The following is a 2,280-nucleotide window of genomic DNA, read 5'->3' on the forward strand; positions in this document are numbered from 1 at the left end:
GCTCTTTCCAGTGCTCCCCCCGAGCAGGTCAGGAGACAGACCCTGCTGGGAGAGACGCTCCAGCCAGAGCCGCAGACCATGTCTCCGGTACAGATTGTAGGCACAGGGCGGTGGGCGGCTTGTGTCTCTGGACACAACCCACCACTCTCTCATCGCAGGTTTAGACCTGTGATGGGGGAGGGGTCAGGTTCTGGCATCATGACGTCACAAAGTGGGTAACATTTCTTCCCCTTTGAGAGACACACAGCTCCCTGCGTATGCGTGGTCCGATGACTGTACATTTAGTGGTCTGCAGGTCTGAAAAGGTTGGTGACCACTGTTCTTAATCACCTTGAAAGGGTTTAGCAGGCTTCTCCCGCCTCAATTACAAGGGAACCCTCTGGTATCTTCTAGGTCACCTTGCAATGGCTTGGAAGGGTCCTCCAAACAAGGCATTAGCTGGGTCATCTCTCCAACCTTGCAGGGGATCCTTTTTTTGTTTTTAAAGTCACCATGCATAGATCTTGGTAGGGTTCTCCTCCCTTAAAAGGGTCCCTCATTTCAGCTTTATCACCTTCCAAAGGACTTGCCAGGGTTCTTCGATGTCTCCTACATGGGACTCGATGGTGTCCTTTATATCATCCTACAAGGGTCTCAATAGGGTTCTTCCAACTCAGTACTCTCTTTTCTCTATTAAATCACCTAACAGGGTCTTGGCAGGGCCCTCCTTCCTCCTTCACAAGGTTCTCTATTCTGTCTTGTGGGTCATCTTCCAGGGATTTGGAAGGGTATTCCTGCCTCCCTTGCACTTGATCATTATGTATCTTCTCAGCCATTGTGCAAGGCTCTTGGCAGGGTCCTACTGTCCCCATTACAAGGGACTGCCTTAAATAAGTTGGGAGACCATGCAAAGGTCTTGGCAAAGTTCTCCCACATCCTTTACAAAAGACTTTGCCCCTGAAATATACTATCTCTTGAATTACTTTGGCTCCATCAGCTACTGTGAAAGATCGCAGAACCTTGCAAGGGTGTTGGCAGGATTCTCGCAGAAATAAACCAATTATCTAGCATATTGCAGTACCTCAACTGATAAAGCTAAATCTGATTGCCTGCTGTGGATTACTAGCTGTGTTATGAGTTAACTGCTTTGTGTAAGCTCTATTCAATATTTTGATATAATATTAGCACAGTGGCTCGCACTCTGGCCTTTGCAGTGCTAGGTCCCAGGTTCAAATCTCAGCCAGGACATTATCTGCATGGAGTTTGCAGGTCCTCCCTGTGTCTGTGTGGGTTTCCTCTGGGTACTCCGGTTTCCTCCCACATTCCAAAAACATGCAGTTAGGCTAATCAGCTTCCCCCAAAATTGACCTTAGACTGTATTAAAGACATAAGACTGAGGTAGGGATATTAGATTGTGAGCCCATTTTAGGGACAGCTAGTGACATGACTATGGCCTTTGTACAGCACTGTCTAATATAATAGTGCTATATAAATACTGTATGGTAATAAATTCTAATAATGCTGGAAATATAATAATAATCATTTAAATAAAACGTGGTTAAAAATGCTGTTTTTCATTTGTTTAAGTTTATTTTCCACTTGTTAAAGAATACCCACAGGTCTCTCTACCTAAAACTCAGTTTTCTCGGCGATCCGGCAGCACGGTGGCTCAGGGGTTAGCACTCCAGCCTTTGCAGCGCTAGGTCCCAGGTTTGATCCCCAGCCAAGACATTATCTGCATGGAGTTTGCAGGTTCTCCCCGTGTCTGCGTGGGTTTCTTCTGGGTACTCTGGTTTCCTCCCACATCCCAAAAACATGCAGTTAGGTTCATTGGCTTCTCCCTAACAACTGACCTTAGACTACATTGATCACATATGACTTTGGTAGGAGCATTAGATTGTGAGCTCCTTTGAGGGACAGTTAGTGACATAACTATGGACTTTGTACAGTGCTGTGTAATATGATGGCGCTATATAAATACTGTGTAATAAATAATAATCCCAGTTAGTCAAACATCTGTTCTTGGAGCCCTGTAGACAATTTTTGATACTTGACAGTAGAGGGCGCCATTACAATATTTATAGAGTATTACAGAAAGGTAATTATCGTCTTAATACTGTTCTCTATGGTCCTGGTTGTCATAGCAGCCACATCTAGTAAAATGGTAAGCTTTCTATCAGTCTTATGTTCTATCAAAAAAAAGCTGCCTAGTAAAATCGATCTACGCGAGGGGCGTATACAAGTGCCAGCACCGATACGAAGGCGTGGCTATATGACAGCGCGCGAGCTCTTATGGAGGGC

Source organism: Pyxicephalus adspersus, chromosome 4 (assembly GCF_032062135.1).
Source record: "Pyxicephalus adspersus chromosome 4, UCB_Pads_2.0, whole genome shotgun sequence".
In the NCBI taxonomy this organism is placed as follows: domain Eukaryota; kingdom Metazoa; phylum Chordata; class Amphibia; order Anura; family Pyxicephalidae; genus Pyxicephalus; species Pyxicephalus adspersus.